This window comes from Dermacentor albipictus, chromosome 1 (genome assembly GCF_038994185.2).
Source record: "Dermacentor albipictus isolate Rhodes 1998 colony chromosome 1, USDA_Dalb.pri_finalv2, whole genome shotgun sequence".
Lineage (NCBI taxonomy): Eukaryota > Metazoa > Arthropoda > Arachnida > Ixodida > Ixodidae > Dermacentor > Dermacentor albipictus.
The window spans coordinates 403,955,053-403,974,641 of NC_091821.1; the positions used below are offsets into that span (position 1 = coordinate 403,955,053).

The 19,589-nt window shown below is 45.5% G+C and overlaps 1 protein-coding gene across 12 annotated transcripts in view; it reads left to right on the forward strand.

The window, feature by feature from the left end:
- LOC135903595 (uncharacterized) overlaps positions 1-19,589 on the forward strand; it is a 1,541,440-nt gene that overhangs the window by 591,129 nt on the left and 930,722 nt on the right. For 3 of the 12 annotated variants that reach the window (XM_070532127.1, XM_070532122.1, XM_070532123.1), the window contains one exon: positions 4,127-4,211. The exons of 7 other annotated variants lie outside the window; for them this stretch is intronic. The gene's annotated coding sequence lies outside the window, so the exon portion shown is untranslated. Of the gene's footprint in view, positions 1-4,126; positions 4,212-19,041; positions 19,293-19,589 lie in introns of all 12 variants that reach the window. 2 more of the 12 variants (XM_070532125.1, XM_070532128.1) reach the window with 1 other exon arrangement.

The window sequence follows — 19,589 nt, forward strand, 5'->3', positions numbered from 1 at the left end:
TACTACGAAAGTGACTTAATCCGTGCACTCTTATTATGCTAAATATGAAACAGTAGAAATATACTTATCTGCAGTTTGTCGAAGTCTCCTTCACTGTGTTGGTAGCGAGATCCATCGTCGGTACCACCTCGTCGCATCGTAGCTATATAGGATGTCTACCTTTTGCCCACACTATGTAATGTTCGTGACGCTCGCAGTCACGCAGAGTGGAGGAACTCGGCGCACTCGCAGAAGCAGCCCCGGACAAGTTGTTTCTTCAGCACTTCGCCGTGAACAATAGGTGCGCGTTGCGATTTGTAAAATCGCCGAAGCTATTGGCAGTCTTACCGGGTGCACGGGAAGATTGCCCACGGAGGAACAGAACTATCCAAGAAATAGCCTGATCCAAGTCGAGCCTGATCACTACGTCGCGCACTGCAAGCTCGTTGTACGGGTTTGTTTACACTGGGCCGCTCTGATGCTTAGCCGCCATGCTTGCCCGGTGAATGGATGTGATGACGCCACTACAGCGCTCCCTCGTAGTATAATGCGAAGCGTACTAAATTACAAATTAGTCTAAGACGCATTGAGTGCACATCTCGTAAGCTTCAAAATGCTTCTAAACCACGTTAAAGTAACTAATAATATTGTGCTAAATGCATTTGTTTTACAACTTGCTTCTGCATGTAATGCACTCGGTGGAACGACAAACAAGTGAAAGAAGGCACGACCATGCACCGACGGTATGATCACGTGAGCCCCAGTTTGTCGACCGCCCAGAAGGCAACGCCCAAGGAATGATAGCCAGCCAGAGTGAATCTAGATAAACCAATGAAACTGGAGGCTTGTCGAAAGATAAACTGTGTCTCGGTACCATTCGTGCTTTCATCTTGGGGTGTCGCCAGAGCTCGTACAGATCCCGAGTTTCGCCAAACTCGACGCATCCTGCATAGCACCCCTGGAAAAGAAAAGTTTGGAATAGTTCTACTTTATAGCGCCGCTGCTTTGGAATTAGGCCTACAACACGCAGCTCAGTATTCATTGAATAAAGAAAAAAAGCACAAAACAAGTGTCAAAACCGCGTGATGGATGATAGGGCCCTTGTGAACAATGCGTGACAGGTTCCTTCTCCCCGCGTGTGTTTCGTGATAAAGATTACGGTTGCATAAGCTGCTCCGGTGGGAGAGGGGCAACAACAGCACACGAATCAGTGAGTGACGTCATCAAACTTCGTATATAAAAGGGAGACCTGCCTGGCATCTTCGCGTATTGCAAGCCATCCATGCGTAGACCGCGCAATGTTAAGACTCCCGACAAGTAGCGTGAGTACGACGAATGTAAAAGAGTGCAAAATAATAATGCTCAGCAACGGTGCTGTACTAAGTCTAGCCAGAACTATAAAACATTTCGTATTCCTATCGACGGTATTTGGGTGGTTTTTTGATAGCTTCGCAGGCCATCCACTTTCGGAGGGTCGAGATGACAAGTCAGTTTTCTTTCAAAAATGCTCGCAGTCCAGGTGAACATGTTATTTATCTACTCAAACAGTTAACGAACACTGTCGAAAAAAGTTTGTGTCGCTATGGCTATCAGTAATTCTGTGATAGGTCTGTGATGAGCTGCTTTGCTGCGACTCGCGTGGTGCTGACCAAGCTAGTATAAGGTTACAGACAGAGGCAAAAGGGGCCTATGGGCCATCGACGTTCCATTTCAAGCCTAATCACTTTCCAATTTTTTTAACTTTGGCCTTGGCCTAAGCACTTGCCGAATATAAGAATGTTGGTGCCATGCCACCTCTCAGAAGAAAAAAATATTCAGTCCCCTTCCACCCTGTCAAGATGAATGACCAGTGAAACGGTGTATATGGGCCCTTGATTGGTGAACTGCACCTCCGCCGCCGTCATAGGCGTATCTGCCCCCCCCCCCCTTTTTGAAAGTGTGTGTGTGTGTGGGGGGGGGGGCGGAATATGTCATTTGCGGCAGCTCTACATTGCACCGAGTGTTCTTAGCACAGCACTAAAGAGATTTACCGCTGCAGTACACCCTTTATATATAACTCGTTTCGCCGGTGACAATATGTTGTGTCGCTATACTGATTCGACACTAACGCATCACGGTCGACAGTCATCGTGAGGTGGATCCCACAATCTTTTTATCGATAGAAAGTGATACAAAGCTGCCTACAAAAAAAATAAATTATCGGGTTTTACATGCCAAAACCACGATTTTATTATGAGGCACGCCGTAGTCAGAGTTTACGGAAACTGGGAACACCTGGGATCCTTCAACGTGTACCTAAACCTAAGTACACGACTGTTTTCACATTTTGCCCCCATCAGAATTCGGCCGCCGTGGCCAGGATGAGATCCCGCGACCTCGTGCTTAGCAGCCTAACACCATAGCTACAAAGCAAGGACGGCGGGCATAAAGTTGCGTAATGCAGCAAACGTGACTTCTTGCGACCGCAGTACAGAAATGGAAACGATTCGACAATAAATTCATTTTTATCGCGGACCCTATGCATGGAATTAAAATGCCTGCCTTCTTATTAGTAGGAATGTAGCAAAAATAAGTTAAGAATGTGCCATTTTAGTCGGTAGCACAAGAATGAAGTCATAACGTGATGGGTTATTGTTATTAAAGTATCCTAGTTTATTGCAGAGCCTATCTGTAAGTCTGCATTAAAGAAAGCTTCAATAAAAATTGTTCACTGATAATGAAGATGTCAGTGTTTGCTTAACAAATAGTTGAAAGAAATTGGTTTTGCGAAAAAATGACTTTGTCAGACAGCTCACAGGCTGCTTCACCGCTAATTTGTAAATGCTGCAATAGTTTCGAATGAAAGGAGACGAAAATTTATTTATTTTTGCAATGTATCTTTAAGTTTATTGGCACCACAAGTGCAGGAGAAAATGCAGGGCAAAGAACATGGCTAAGAACTATGGAAGAAACAAGGACGCAGTCATTGTAGACACTGCATGTTACAAACACAAACGCAGCTCTGTCGCAGCAGTGCTTAACCACAAAAGACAGTGCTGCATAAGCTTGACTATAAACAAGACACACATAGAAACGGCGGAAGAAGCGGCTTTATAGCGTTAGCCATATACCGCAAACCAACCCGTACTGTATAATCAGCGATCCCCAGGTGGCTGTACGCAACTTAGAGAACGGCCGGATCTCAGCTGAGGCGCTAAACATACTCAGAAAAGGCAAGCCAACAAGGGAAGACCGATGCGTCCAAATCCTATGGATACCAGCCCACACCACCGACTCAATGGGAGAGGACAACCCTAAAGCGGCGGCACACAACGTAGCTCGAGGACTCACTTTCGAGCTGCGACGAACGTATATATATAGACCCCTCGACAAGGCCCTCCGAAGTATGGCAGTTGGAAGACTGAATGACCAGGTTCAACGACATCAACAACCATTACAAGATGCAAAGATGCACTTATCCATAACCCCATCCACACCTCACTAGATCGCAAGCTGTCCAGTGGCGGCAACTACAAATCAAATTATACAAGTGTCCGATACTAATGCACGCTATTTATGCAGACATATACACAACAGATAGATGCAAAGTGTGTGGCACCAGAGCCACACTAGAACACATGCTATGGAAATGCCAAGAACTAATACAGGACAATGAGAGCGAAGCTTCCATCGACAGCCTCCGCGCGTGATGGCAGGCCGCGCTGCTCAGCTCGAACTTGGAAGACCAAGTCTGGGCAGTCCAGCGGGCCAAGGAAGCCGCCGAGAGGCAAGAAGTCTTGGCCGTGACCTCGGCGGTTGCCTCAGCCCACTAACTCGCCGGACGCGAATCCTTCTGATTCGAAATAAAGTTTTCTCACTCATTCACTCAAACTAAAGTGGTATTATATAGCTACCGGCCTTCTTAAACGAACATAATGCTAAGCAGTCGTCGAATATGTGCCTACCGAGAGATGCGTGCTAAATAGCGACGCACTCCCGTGCCACTTTATCACAGATGTTTGAAGAGCCTAAATATTTTGTATGCTTTAAGTATCGCTAGGCATAACCTTAGCAGTTGCAGTCGTTTGTTTTTGTGCAGTGTCTAGCTCTTAGTAGCAGTGTAAGTAAAACGCGCCCTCACTAGCCCTTCCCTTCCACCACCGTCCAGGTTGGCCCACATGCACGTGCTACATGTACGACGCACCATCAGCGTTTAAGTGGTCATCTACGTCCGCACATACGAAGCCTAAAAGGTAATGCGCAATGCATCAAAACGTCCAGAAAAGAAGGTGCATCGTAGCGAGATATTGCACGAACTAACTGCTGGTACTGTTGCTGTGTTGCTACAGGCGTAGCTATAGCCTGGCAGACTCGGTCACCAATTGCTCCACCTGTGCATTTCCTCACTGGGTCAGGAATATGTCGCCACGAGTTGATAAGTTCAGTTTCTCGCATATTTCAGCACTTCTTTGCAACCTAATCAAGGTGTTTCTGCGAAATTAAACTATATACATGTTCGCCAGGAAACCCTCATCTTCCTTTCAGAGTAGAAGTGCTTCCAGGATCAGGTGAAATGTTGTACTCTTTCTGTCTCTATATGAAAGGAAAACGCCAGTGCGTGTCAAATAACACCGTTAGCCACACGTTGCTCGGCGCCGCAGCGAAATGCGAAAACAAAAGGGGAAAGTGATGCCGTTAGTTGTACTACCTGCGCGTCATTTTGTGTTGATACTGACCACCAGGGGTGGTGAATGGCAGAATCTATACGGTGATTATGATACCAGTCATAATCACTCTTGACTGCTGTCACTTCCGAAGTTGCGGTAGACTAGGTGTGCTCTTATGAAACTTGAATGAAGCCGTCCTTATTGGGGCGCATGCTCCAATTGAAAGGTTAAGAAAAAAAAAAAACGTTCCTGTTACAAGCAGAAACCGTGTCTTTCTCTCCTTATGTTTCCCATTTCTCTTTGGCACCGCACAACACGCCACCGACGACCCTATTTTCCAGGTGCCCACGTGTTTCCCTTTATAAGGATGAGTTTATCATATAGCCCATTTTGTTTCGCATAGTGCAAGATGGAGAAGGAACACAGTCGACTTTGAACGCCTCTGCAGGCGTGTAGGCCGACGCTATGTGCAGCTTGTGCGCCTACTATAGGGACGAACCTGAAGCTTCATCTCAGCACCCAGGCTCACCGGCACACTGAGGGGAGTCTTTTCAAAGGTTTCTAATTTTGTGCACGTAAACTTCTGCTTTATTGAGTCATCTCTGGGGAGATACCAGCGTCAGTTTAAGACGGAAGTTCCTTGGAATTTCTTTCTCGGAATTCTCTTGGAACTCTTCCTTCGAATTTAGGGGCTTACTCTAAGCCGACGTTGGCCTCAGCTGACGACTGTAATAAGCCTGTATAAATATATTAACCCCTCTTGGGTGGTGTTGCTCGTTCTTCAAAAAACCTAGTGGCGTCATTTTCAATTCCGAGCGCATGATCCAGCAGTCTCTCAGTGAATGGATCCGAGTCTGACTCAAAAAATACAAACCGCTACATAGGGCGCTTATGCAATAGGGAAAAGTGAACGCCTGCGGCGTATAGAGTTGGACAAGGGAAATTGCTTCCCACCAGCTGCAATTACCATTTGTTCACACCAATTTCGAAAGCACCCTAATGAAATATCTGTTATTGGCACTTGGTATTTTAAAAGTGAACACCAGTGTACAAGTGCCACGGAGCAAGAAATATAGGAGTGGAAACTCCGCTGTTTGCGGCGACCAGAAAAGGTCACAAGCCCGCGGATATATTTTCATGCTGGCGCCACCTGGCGGCATGGGAAGAAATTACCGCTGTTTCGGTTGCCAGGGCAACCGGTCGAGTGTTGCTCCCGTTCGGCCGCGCGCCCCTGACTAGCCCGAAAAGCAACTGCTGCTACGCTTCAGCCATTTGAGCACAGTAAAAAATAAAACTCGTTTTCCATGACAGCTATAAGATGATACGTAGCTTCTGGTTGTAGCCAGGGCTATCTTGCTCCGTGGCGGGCGGTTTTCGGCTTTTTGCGCTTGCGAAACTGATGGCTATCTCGTTCCTAATCGCTCAAAGGGCGACCGCTTCTTTCTCGCTCTAGTGCTCACAGGGGTGCGCTTAGGAAGGATGCCGCCGTGCATGTGTTTCCGTTCCTTTTCTTTTTTATAAGACTCGCGAAAACTAGTTGCCCTAGCTGCTTGGCGATAAGAGGAAGATTAGCGGAAGTTTGCCACACGTGTTGCTTTTTTTGATGGGCACACAACAAAACAGTTTTCTTAAGTGCGCGCACCTACGCAGTTCGGTTACGGCGTGCCCGCTGAAGCAAACACCCGTGTCGTCTGCTTGTCGTCTGCTTTGAGCGGGTGCCGCCGGAGTGAGCGCCGGGCGCTGCTTTTTTTTTTTCCGCTGCTGCTTCTACGATGCGCCGCATGGTGCCGCCACTGCATAGGGTAGCGTCGGCGCATGCAACAATTGTGACTTTATCTGGTCGCCCGCGCTCGCTCGCGCTGACGGGAGTTTCACCTCCTATATGTCTTACTCCGTGACAAGTGCTAATGACATACATATTGACGGTTATTAGGAGTCGTGAAAACTAAGCCTTACAAAGTAATAAATCAATTAAGAATCTGAGAGATGGAATTTTTTTTTCTTTTCAGCAACTGAAATAAAGCGAGAAATGTACAATAGGCTGAATGTTTTTCAATCATAACAGCTTATTTTTTTGTTTAAACATCTCAATAATTTTCGTCCGTCCACCTTGACGAGTTTTTGCGTATATGTGCAAATACGTTTTTACGAACGCCGTGAGGGGAACGTTGCCCTAAGCAATTCCCTGCTTGTTTTCTTTTCTTCAGTTGATACAGACTCAGCAGCTATAGGGGTCGATAAACACATAGCTACGGGACATACTTTTCAAACAAATGAGCCAAAGATTGTTCTTTATCTTGCACAACCCCTTGATTGAAACATTCTTTTCTATGCACTGCGAAAAGTGCTTGAAACGCTTGAAAAGTGCAGGACTAAGAGCAACTTTGACGATGAAGTCTTTTTTTTAAAGAAAGAGGTTAAATGCTGACACTGCTCGTTAAATTTTGTAATCGTTATATTTCATTGTGCAATCTCATGTATGAAATATTGCTTCCCCGGATCTCGGATTACCCAATCAAACAGCACCCTAACCTGATAGGCAGCAGCTCGCGAGGGAAAGCTCACGATTATTTTGGTTTTGTTAATTCAGTTGAGTAAACCGCGCTTGCCGATTTCTTTTCTTGGGCTTTCACAACATACAAATTGATTCATGGTTTCTTTTTTTTAACCTGCGAGCCTGGACGGGGTATGTAGGAGCGTATTGCTTATTCTCCGATTGCTTGTGGTTGTCGGTCTAAGGAGAGGTGATTATGTGTTAGTAGCAAATGCGACGGAACTCATTCTAAGGGCTTCGCGGATGCGGCCAATTTCATCGTCCCTAGGTCTGAATTATAACGCAATGCTATCACCTTTCTAATGTATCCATATCGAAGGATGCGCTTTTCGAGAGCTTTCGCCTAGCACGGGGTACGCTTGAGTACGCTCAGTAAATACATTCTTGCAAACCACGCAACAAATGTATTATGATATTTGTGCCGTGCGGGTCACTTATGGCATAGAGTGTGCAAAGAACTGAAAGTGTTTATAGGAGGAAGCAAATACTACACATAACGTGTATAGGCTGCAAAGTGTACAGTTAAACTAATATCTTTTTTTGGGGGGGGCGCGCCCTTTCATTTTCGCATCCGTGGCGGCCTACGCAAACAGCCCTTTCGAAAGAACGCTGCGTGAAATGAGCGTCTGATGTCCTGCGAAATATTTCAAGTGTCAGGTATAAATGCACGGCATAAAAGAGAAGGAAGATGCACGGTCTATTTACATTTTTGCCATTTTGCCTTAGTTAATTTTCATCTACTTCTTATATTTGAAGCGCGAAGTGAGAGATATAATGCACAGAAGAAAGTGCGGAAAGCTTAAGCCGATTTCTCCTAGTTTGCTGCACTGCATTGGGAAAGGAGGAAACGCAGAAATAATACATAACACGAAAGTGAAAATAAGTCGTGGAAGTGCACGCACAAACATCCACTACACCCTCAAAGGCAGCCGAAAGAAGCGCAACATTACGCCAATAGTTTTCTGGGAGAATAACACTCGGGCCACGCGATTACGATATCTACCCAAGATTGGAGGATCAGACGAAGAGAGCACGTGGGAGACCAAGGAGGCCACAGAATGAATGGGAATCGCGGATCGTACGCGATGTCGCATTGCATCAGCACGATTTCAACGCTGCGCTGTCCAACATTCTGATAAGGACTAGGATTTTGAATACTTCGAAACCTCCAAGAGCATCTGTGAACAGTTCCTGCGCAATAAGATCGAGGCAGTGGAATTCAAACGCGGCACGAGAGATCGAACGAGTGCGGAAAGAAATTGGAAGGTTCAACTGAACTGCATATTTGTAGCATAATGCGATGCACAGGTAGCCTTCATTGCGGCGGTGGAGTCTACACGCATGTAATTATCGTTTTTCTTTTTTCGCAATATATTGCTAAGCGAGCGGCCCTTACAATTCCCTGTCGGTTATGTAGATTTATAGCCTATTTGGTTTGCCGATACTCAAGACAATGCAGTCTAACCATGTGGGCATGCAGTTGCTGTGGTTATGGGCAGTCTACGAACGCTGGCTGCTCCCGAAGGAAGTGCAATCAAAGAATGTGGTTTTCGATCCCGAAAATAATGGAGTCAAAATATGCGAGCTGATACCAAAGATTCCGCACCCTATACACACCTATATACACCCTATAGAAATTTTCGATACTACGATACTAAATTTACGGAAACCCGCCGTGGTTGCTCAGTGGCTATGGTGTTGGGCTGCTGAGCACGAGGTCGCGGGATCGAATCCCGGCCACGGCGGCCGCATTTCGATGGGGGCGAAATGCGAAAACACCCGTGTGCTTAGATTTAGGTGCACGTTAAAGAACCCCAGGTGGTCAAAATTTCCGGAGTCCTCCACTACGGCGTGCCTCATAATCAGAAAGTGGTTTTGGCACGTAAAACCCCGAATATTGTTATTATTATTATTAAATTTACGGAAAGTATGATACTCCCTAATGCGAAATTTTAGCGCAGCTCTATCCGTGTTTTCTTTTCGGGCTTTGTTGAGGCACTGATTGAGGCACTGCACCGATCGCCGCACCGACTTCAGAGCAGGGACTCGCGACGCTATACGTATATAGAGCGGCCATATATAGGGAGCCTACATGCAAGTGCTGGTTTAAGGTGGATATGGCCTTTGCAAGGGTAGTTGCCGCCGGCACCTGAATTGGTGGGTTAAACTTTCTGACAAATTATAAGATGTGGGAGAGAAAATGGCGAAAGACTAGCCAACACACTGCATTTCCCGCTACCCTTGGTGTCGTGAAACTAATTAATTTTTTTAATAAGCTTTGGCTTCAGCAGCCAGAGACATATAGCATGTATGAGCGCAGTACACGGCACGTCTGCGCTTTAGTTAAACAGACTAGTAAACACAGCGTTTGTTACAGCAAACTTAAAAAGACACCCCTTATATATTACATGCAAGTGGAAGGCAACGACAATGCTTAATGGCGCTCAAATTCTTGGTGTGAGATAATACAGCCATGAGCACGCCATCGTGCGCCTAACTTGTTGGTTTATGCATGTCGCACGGCGCGCAATTACAAAAAAAGAAGTTTGGTGCGTTAAAGTAAAAGAAAAAAGGCGTTTAATATATTAGGGATGTGTGCAGGCTTCGTGTGCGCATTGGCTGAAAACTAAAAAAAGATATTATAAATCGCTTGCCAATGTTGGTACATCAGAGTGTGAAAAAAAAAAGAATCCAGGAATGCGCTGGGGCTTCTAGCGGACTTCTACTCACCAAATTTGGTGGTAAATATCGGTCAATATTTTGGTGTTGTCAGCACCCTAAAGCAGCGATTGCATGTAGGCTCCCTAACCAGCCCAAAGTTGCCCCTTCTCGGCAGCTGCATCTTATGCAAACGAAATCTCTACCGCGTAACGATGATGCTGCTGCTGCTGCTGCTGCTGCTGATGATGATGATGACGACGACGACGACGATGACGACGACGACGATGATGATGATGATGATGAAGCCTCAGTCAATGGCACAAACCCACTGTGGTGGATAGGCCACGAATAGGGTGGTAATATGATTCAATTAACAAAATAAAATAAATTGGTTAATAAATAACAGACAAAAAAAGGCGTAACGCTGGTGGCGAACGCTATGCGCGAAGGCGCGCTTTCTCTTTCTTTTTTACGCGCAAGCCTAGCTAGCTGGTCATCTCTTTAAATTGGCGGTGTTTGTCCGAGGCCGCAAAACATTCTATAAAGCACGAAAGTTGCTCATACCTTTGCTTACATTCTTTTAAAATTTTTTCGCGGAATATTGAAAATGACAGTCCGAAAACAAATGTCATGAAACAAAACTCCGACAGCGCATGCCTTTTATGTTCAATTTTCTCAGGGTCGAATAATAAGAATGCGAAACAATAGCAGAAGACTGGCCCACGTATGAGGCCGCGTTTCTACCAGAAAGCTGACCTTTGTGCATAGCGCTTTGCTTAGACTCTACCGTGCTCGCTGTGCTTGTTCTCGGCGTTTCCTCTTTGCATGTGTCTTCTACAGGTGTAACCCTTCAACCTTCACGCGAACGAATAAGCAGGGCAAATTAATTAATTATGAGGTTCTGCGTGCCGAAACCACGATCTGATTTTGATGCATGCTGAAGTGGTGTACTCCGGAAATTTGGTCCACCTAGGGTTCTTCACCGTGCACCCACTAAGTACACGGGGGGTTCTGGTATTTCACCCCCACCGAAATGCGGCCGTTAAGGCAGGGGTACAGCAGGGCAAATTCATACGTAGCAGAACAGCGTCCTTTATTATTCTACAGAGTATGCCAGACCAAAAATCTTTGTTAATGCTGTAATTTCCAACATCCGTGACCGCTTCACGTCGTGAACAGCTCTGTTAACGCAGATTTAAATATTTTAGTACAATCTTACCAATTATGAGAAAAAATCAAGGCAAGTAGATTTTTTTTTCTAACTACAAATTTTAACTTCTGCCCAAGAAAGCCGCATAAGATGCAGATACTTGTTGAACATTATCACATTTGTTAAAGCGATAAAACAATGATATCATTATAATTTCTCTGGCGCTACCAGGACTCAAGTTTTACTTCGAAGCGATTAAATTAAATATGGGTATCTTTACTACGCAGCGATCACTACCATCTTCTAACGACATCTCATTCCGGGCTTACGCAGTCAGTTCCATCCGCCAAAGCGGATAGCTCGCACATTACAGGCGCGATCACGTTTTTCATTACCGGAGCATGGGAGCCAGATTAATACTTCAACGAAGGTGCATTAATAATTCATTCTAGAATGTCTACGGCGAAGTGATGCGAGGCTCAATCAGGGCTTGTCCTGTTGTTTTCAATTTTGCGCTCGGGACGCTCGCCGAATGAAAAGGGAGCATTATTCGGGGTCCTAGAAAAGATCAAATGTACGGCTGAATATGCTATGTGATAGGCAAGAGCCCTATAGCTATAGTAGTTTCCTACAAAAGTCCACCCTGCAGCTTATTCTGTTTTTGTTCGAATAGCTTCTATTGAGGGACACGTAGCATCCATATATCTATAGCCGTGCTTCTTAAATACTGGCTATTCATTTTGTCGTTTGTACGCTTATTTCTCAAATTTCTACTTTCTGGAGACGCGGGACTGCAATCTAGTCAAACTGCTCACCCTAAACCCACGAATGGTGGCTTTGTCGTTGGAGCTGTTAGACTATCTGTGCGATAAAGTAAAGAACCGGAAGTGTTCTTTTTTTTTGAACGTGCCTTTATCGGTCGTTTTCGAATTATTTGATGTGTCAAAATAGGAACAGCGCAACACCGGACAAGCCAGTAAAGAGCACTGCACAGAGCGCTATCCTGGACAAAAAGTTTGGCGAGTTAAAGTAAGCACAGCACAGCGCTCTGTCCTGTGTTCTTTACTAGGTCGTCCTGTGTTGCACTGTTCCTGTTTTTATTCTTATGATGACCCAACCAGCCCCACTGAACCCATTTCTATTTGATGGGGATTTCGGGCTTCTTGCTGAGCACGCTAGTGTTTTCTGCCTACGTCATTTTATGGTAAATGGTGATTGAAAATGTTTGTAGAGAAAGTTTAGTGTCACGCTGGAACTCACTCATCTAGTCATGTGTTTCTCTTCTGCAGATATCTTTTGTTTTCACTTCAGACGTATATTTGGCTTCGGCAACATTTTCACGTTTACAATTAATGCCCCGGTAGAGAGTTTCAAACCATTTGTTTTGATAGGTTTACTGTGTTTCCCGAGATTTGGCTTCGGGAAAATTTGTAGCCTAGTATTCGAGATAAAGTTAAGAAGAAAAAATCAGATTTTCAGTTTCAGATAAGTTCAGATCCTAATTGCCGGTGAAATCAGGAGTATCGTTTAGTGTGAAATCAGTATCGTTTATTGTGTAAAAGGGGAAATCCCTTTCACATTTCAGACTAATGTTTAACGATGAATATCCCAACAGGTACTATAATTTATTACTCGAGAACCTAAGATTCTCTTGTGACCACCGGTAATCGGTACATAACAAACACGCTTTAAAATTACCTGGTTTTTATTTCGCACTCTGTGAAGCTGTAATAAAAATTCAACAGCATAACGTAGCATTATGAAATTTAGTGCTTGACTCATACCAAGAATAACTTCTGCAATGCAAGAAACTTGACTTTTTCTTATAAAGAAAACACCAGGTAAAAGTTGTCTTTACTAGCAAAAGTACCTATTGAACCTTCGAGTGACAACAAAAACTAGGGGTTGAGTTCACGAGGCCCTTGTTCATGAGTGCTGTTTGCTATTGGCCGGCCACCTTCAGTTCTCTCTCTCTCTCTCTCTCTCTCTATAGATATATATATATATATACATATATATATATATATATATATATATATATATATATATATATATATATATATATATATATATATTGCGAACGTTTATACGCCGCACCTTTGAGGCCCACGCATCAGCATCGAGGTTAGGTAGAGATGTAGAAGGACCCCTGCTGACGATGACTTCGTCAATGGAGCTGTCATTGCGATAGCAATATTATGATCACTCCAGGTGTATTTCCGCTGTCGCTGTCGCCATGATGTTCCATACAAAATTCTGAATTCCAGGTATAGCACTGGGCTTCCTCATTCTAGCTTCGTTTGCTTTGTAGTTTCAATTGTTGCCCAGTTACTACTTAGCGCACTTCATCCTCCGAACACACAAACACACACACACACACATATATATATATATATATATATATATATATATATATATATATATATATATATATATATATATATATATATATATATATATATATATATATATATATATTGCGAACCTTTGAGGCAGCATAGAGGCTCAGCAGAGGCTTGGAAGGACGCCTAGGGGGATGTTCTGTAAGAGTCCACCTAGTGGGCTGTCCATTTTGGCCGCTGCTGATTGGATGCAGCTGTATGAACGAGGAGCTCATACCAATCAGCAGCAGCCGAAATGGACAGTCCAATGAGTGGACTCCTACAGAATACCTTCCTTGCTGACCATGACTTCGACAATAGAGCTTTTATTGCGATAGCAATATGGTCAGCAGACGACCTTCCACGTCTGTATATGAGGACTCCAGGTGTATTTCTGCCGTCGCTGTCGCCCACCCCCCCGTGATGTTCCATATAAAATCTAAGGGCGATAACACCGTTGCTGTGCGTCCTAAGTTGTACGTGTGAGTGAAAGCGTGCAAGTGGAGCCTACGATCGCTGCTTAAAGCCCACCCGCGCGAAAGAATATTTAGTGAGAAAGAAGCGCACGGCCTTCCGTCGCGCGCGAGGCACCGGGGGGAAGGGAGGGAGGGGGGCGGTGTTCTACTGTGGCCGCAAGTGCGTATGTGAGGGTGCATGCAGGCTCGTGGCCATATATTGAGAGCGATCTGCGTTGGAAGCAGATTATAGGTGTATCGACGGCTCGCACATTTGTGCATGCTGTGTTTTCTCGGCGATCGGCATGCATAGAAGCAATAAACAGCACATGCGTCACTTCACTCGCTGCTGCTGCTACGCTTGCCCATTCCATGGTTTCAACAGCGAGTGACCGCGGTTTTCATGTTCTCTTTGGGCGCGCACACTACGGTTGGTAATTTAGTTAGCGAGCGAATGTTTATAATTCGATGCGGCTGAAAAAGTTCTATCCTTACTTCTTATGGCTCTCTCCTAATTTTCTATCGCAATCGATGCTTCACCTTTGTGACGAAGCTGCGACATTCTTCACACGATGTGTATAGTGACAGGTGTACTTGTTTATCGGGGGACCGCGTTTCATCGATTAAAAAAATATTATCGCTCAAGGCAGAACCCGCCTGCATGTATCGGAAGTTTCTGGAATGTTATCGATGGTTCTATCCGCTTTCTGTTGTCACAGACACTTGTGTAATCTAAATGCATGCATGCGCGACACGAATGGTACAAAACTTTCTGGAAGACACGCGGGCACCAGCGATTACTTCGGAACCTTCGATGGCTGATGTACAAAAGCCAACGCGCTTGAACCGCTGATCAGATTTTCGACGATCGCCGACCGTGTTCGCCGTTATTGCTGCGCTGTGAGTGTAACCTCCTTTTGGGGGCACAAGTTCGCCCAATCAAAAGTTAGTTTCGTCAACCACAGTTTTACCGCTGTATTATTCGCCGTCACTACTATGTGACATCTGGTGGAGGTGCCAGTGCGTTCATGTACCGAACGCCTCCGAAAAGCCTATATGTAAACCCACCGCCACGGGCAGCAATAAAGCAATCCGAAAAGCACGGGGCGGGCCATCTGGGTAGTGGGCTTGCGCCTCCACGACCTCGTTGCGCGCACTTGAGTAATGACCGTCAACAGTGGACACATGGAGGGATCTTGCACGCAAGCAAAGTAAGCATGCTGCCTGCACTGCCGCAGAGCTCGGGGAGCGGAGAAGACCACCGGCGCCACAGTAGCGGTCGCAATTGACAGTGAAAAGGGGGCCTCGAATCACCTTTGCGGTGCGCTTTCTTGGAACCGCCGCAGGCATCCTCCTCGCGCGCGGCCAGCGGGTGGGTGGGAATGGATTCACAAGTTGAGATTCCCCTAAAGGGCGACAAACGACACCGTTGCGCGTCTGACTTCCCCAGCGGTGCTGTTGCGGGTGACCGTGTAGTGTGCGTGGTTCGAGTCTGGACACTGGCAGTGGAGGATGGCGCGACGCCAACCAGATGCGCGGCCACCATTACTTTTTATGGGTGTGCAACCGCGCGCGGTTTGGCGTGGGGTTTCTTAGAGCCGCACAGGAGCCTACAGTTTTGTCTGAGTCTGAGGCGCCGAAAGAATGTTTTCTTCGGCTTACGGTCCCGACACGGGGCCAACATTGGCGGGTGAAAAGTTATCCCGGGAATATCACTGATAGTATCACTCACAAAAAAGTGAGGACGAAAAGAAATGGGGTTAACCGAGGAGCCTGATTTTTATTAATCATATTGTCACGGTGTGAAAAGAGGACGATGTCGTCGACGGTGAAGACGACGAAGTTGCATCAGTATCTCGGGATTCTCAGCTGCTGCTTATGTACGCCTCGTAAATACATTGTGTAAATAGTTTAAATTCATACCCGTGACATTTTGAAGGAGGTGCAGAGTAATCGATGCAGAACCTACATTCGCCGGGCTTTTTTTTTGTCCAGCACGACAGGTGACGCCCAGAGACTTGACGATGGCTCAGTGACGCCCGCAAACGCCGACACGGACGCTTCCGCAAGTGCTCTTTCCATTTCCCAGCTTTTGGACATGGCAAACGAGGAATGCCGTGACGCTACTTTGAGGACGTTCATTGACCAAATGAAATCTGCTTCTACTGATCCATAGTTACCGTGGTTCGTCCTCAACGACCGGGTATTATACCGACTCAGTTTTCATCGAGACGATCCTCCCTTTCTCTTGGTCGTTCTTTAACACCTCCGCTCAACGGTGCTTCAGGAGCTTCATGACGGCTGAACTACCGGACACTTTGGGGTTGCTCGTACTTACGACCACGTGCGCCACCTCTTTTACTGGTCCGGCCTCACACGGTCCATTCGGCGCTATGCAGTTACTTGCAAGCACTGTCAACATCGGAAAACGCCAGCAATGTTTCCTGCGGGTACTTACCAGCCAATCAACATTCCACCTGAGCCATTCTTTCGCGTGGGTTTGGATCTCCTTGGCCCTTACCCCGTGTCCAGCTCCGGTAACATGCTATTGATTACGCGACACGCTATACCACCATTCGGGCACTTCCCACTTGCGGCAAGTTGTTTTCGCATCCACTTTAATTTCCATTAATTTATCGTTTCATTGTTTCATTTATTAAGCACAACTAATTTTCCCTATGTTGCCCTTGGTGTCAGTGTTTGTTGGCTTCTTATAATATGACTAATAAAGATCGGGCCCCTTGGTTAACACCCTTCCTTCTCATGTGTATATATATATATATATATATATATATATATATATATAAAGTCCTACCAGCAATTTAGTTATGATGTTGAAACTTGCGCACTAAGGCCGCTTGCTTGTGAAATCGAGATTCAAGCGCTAATACTTTAACCTGCCTCAAAAAACTCCGCTTTAAGTTTACTACCGTTTCGCTTAAGGAACGAAATATGACGCACAATTTTTCAGGCACACAGGCGCGTAAGCACTGTAAGGACTAAAGGAACGTAGCAAAAAGGAGCGAAGTAGGCAGTAAAGCACGAGTTGCTGAAACCAGAAAGAAACTGGGGAAAGTAGTTCGTGTAGAACGTACACGCAAGACGCAAAACGAGAAAAAAAAAACGTTGTTGCGTGCGTGGCTGGGCGCAGCTGTCGCAGGTTTCTGGCCCTTCAAATCACAAGGGTGGGCTGAATAGGAGTGTAGGCGCGCTCAAGGCACCTCACCACACATCGGCTCGTGAGCGCCTTGCTGCTTCTCGCAAAAGAAAAAAAATTATAATAAAAGAGAGAAACCATAAGGCCCAAGGGATCACTCCTGATTCTTTCTTTTTCTGGCGACTTGGCTCCAAAATCTTGTTGCCACAGTACTTGAGTGCGCCATGGCAATATGTTTCTTTACGGCTCCATGGGTGCCCTGTCCGCCAGAGACTTTTTCTTTGGCAGTCCTCTACATATACTTTCCCGAAACAATAAAAAATCCAGCACCAGCGTCAATGGTATGTGGCATCACGTCGTCACTTGATGTCTGAAAATGGTGAGGAATATGTACAGCGACTTTTGTAAGGAAAGAGCGAAATGTCCTCACGAGGACGCAGCATTCATGTTAGGAAAGGGTGTAGGTTGCAAAGGAATACACGCACCTTAGTTGTTCGCATTGCACGTTGATAAATCTGTCAGCGGTGACATGCTGGCTTCTTTGACTTTATTTTAAGCTGAGACAACTCCATTTTTTTTGGCTTTCTTAATTTATCCTGGTGGCTACTGGCTATAGGAGGTGGGTGGGAGGTGCTAGAATCTGCAATGCAGCAATGAGCCGCATCCTCAGATTTCTCCGCAGCTTTTTTGAATATGTCAGTGGTGGTACGGTTTAGCATGACACCGCACCTTCTTGCTGACCGTCACGCCACTTACATCACATTTAGTCGTTCCTATAAGCGGTGCAGACCCCCCCCCCCCCGTCTCACTCCGAGAACCCCCTTCAATGTATGCGCAGCGGCTCACTTCATTGTCAATTAGGGCAAGCACTGCTGAGAGCTTGTTTTTCCAACGAAGATGACGTTTATAAGTCGCTGTAGGCATTAAATACGTTATAGGTAAATGAAGGTGTTTGTCACAGAACAAAATTCATAGTAACTATCAACATGGGTTTCGCGAGGGCTTGTCAACCATAACACAATTACTAGAAAGTGCTCACGATTTCAGTAATGTTACTGATGGCAAGGGACAAATAGATCTGATCTTTCTAGACTTCAAAAAGGCCTTTGATAAGGTTAGTCATAGAAAACTGTTAATTAAATTAACGGCTATTTTAGTTGATACAGGTGTAGTTAAATGGGTGGATGACTTTCTTACTCATCGCTGACAGTTCGTCAGTATTGATGAAAATAGGTTCGGGGTCTATGACGTAAGATCACGCGTGCCTCAAGGTTCAGTTCTTGGGCCTATGTTATTCCTGGTGTACATTAACCACCTAATAAAAGAATCGGCCACAGTAACAGCGAGGTTATTCGCAGATGAGTGTGTCATATAAAAAGAAGTGAAATCTATTAGTTACCATATACTTTTAAATAACTTCTTAGGAAAAGTGAACCAATGGCGCGACACGTGGCAGATGTATCTTAACCCAACAAAGACTGTATGTATGACCATCACCCACAAACATAAACCTCTGTCATTCACGTACACTCTACAAGGTGAACCGCTTCATCGCGTAACCGAGTACAAATATCTGGGAATTTTAATAAGATCTGACCTTAGTTGAACACCACACATTAAAAATGTAGTAGGGAAAGCCAACCAGAGATTAGGTTATATTCGACGTGTCCTTAAACTCGCTTCTCCAACCACAAAATTGACTGCTTATAAAGTGCTCGTGCGCCCAATATTAGAATATGCATGTGAAGTGTGGCATCCGTATTTGAAAGATTCACTGTCAAAACTGGAGGAAGTTCCAAGACGTGCATTGCGGTTTATTTATTCCCGATACCCTCGGCAAGACGCCATAACACCACTTTACGTGAGGGCAAACCTGCCCCTACTTAATGTAAGGAGGAAGGAAAAACGACTTCGCTTTTTCTATTTAATCATTAATGAGATGCTACTTGTTGACAAGTCTGTTACTGAAATGAATCTAAGACCCGCATAGTGGGCACGGTGGGCAGGGTGGCACCGCAGAAGCCATATCACCTGTAACTCGTCTTCTGTTCCTTGAAGAGGTGCTGTTGATCTGCGCATCTTGCCATGAGAACGCATACAACACGTGCATCGTTGGATCCGTTCCTGATATGGCCGTCTTCGACTGGGAAGTGCCTGTCAGCGACACCCTCGGCACCAGATACTATGGAAGCATCACGGGAACTTCGTCCTGTCCTATAAAGGCAGCGGATTCAGCAGCCTGCGTCAGTGGGCACGGTGGCACCGCAGAAGCCATGTCACCTGTAACTCGTCTTCTGTTGCTTGAACAGGTTGGTTTCTATTCGTATTATGGCTACAAGAATGATAATCGCTTCATTGTAGTGCAGCCGTGCCCAAAAGTGCTTTATTTGTCATTCGCTTCTCTGTGTCTGTTGTTATCTGCATGGTGACATTGAGACGAATCCGGGTCCTAACACAACAACGCTCTTGAAAGAATTGCTTGCTTGACGGGCGACAAGCGATCAAAACGGATTTAGCCGCCTTGAGCGAGAGAATAAAAGAAGTTGATAAGACAGTGCAGGCTGTGAGGGACCAAGCCAAAGTGATAGCTGAGTTAACTAAGACAA